This window comes from Orycteropus afer, unplaced genomic scaffold, assembly GCF_000298275.1.
Source record: "Orycteropus afer afer isolate SDZICR_OR568_19922 unplaced genomic scaffold, OryAfe1.0 scaffold00106, whole genome shotgun sequence".
NCBI classification, from domain to species: domain Eukaryota; kingdom Metazoa; phylum Chordata; class Mammalia; order Tubulidentata; family Orycteropodidae; genus Orycteropus; species Orycteropus afer.
This window is the reverse complement of record NW_006921693.1, coordinates 4,120,811-4,121,371: the sequence shown is the minus strand read 5'-3', so window position 1 is coordinate 4,121,371 and position 561 is coordinate 4,120,811.

The window sequence follows — 561 nt, the reverse complement described above, 5'->3', positions numbered from 1 at the left end:
CTGTTTCAGGTCTTCAGGACCCCTGTAAGTAAAGGCAAATGCTATGTGGGTGGCAGCAATGGAGAGAGTAAATAAGCACACAGGGAAATGGTCTCTCCTGAACCTCAGAGACAAAGAACACAGGGCTTCAATGAGATGGAGTGAAAGCAGCTTTAGGTTGGGCCCAAGGTGGGAGTTAGGATCCCATTTCTCTCCAGTGGCTCAACTGTGACTGATTGCATTCTGTGGCCTTTATTTCCACTGTTGAACACCACTACTGGGGGGTCACTTTCAGAAGGGCACAGTGACTTGCTTCTCGAGGAATTATTTTAAACTCTCTGCTTTTGGTAATAGGAATTCCTGGTGGTGTAAATGGTTAAGCTTTCAGCTGCTAACCAAAAGGCTGGTGCTTTGAGTCCACCCAGAAGTGCTAAGGAAGAAAGGCCGGACAATCCACTTCCAAATAATCAGCCACTGAAAACTTGATGGAGCACAGTTCTACTCTGACACATGTGAGGTCACCATGAGTGAGAATTGATTGACAGCAACTGGTGAAAGCTATACCCATTCCCAGTCTCATTC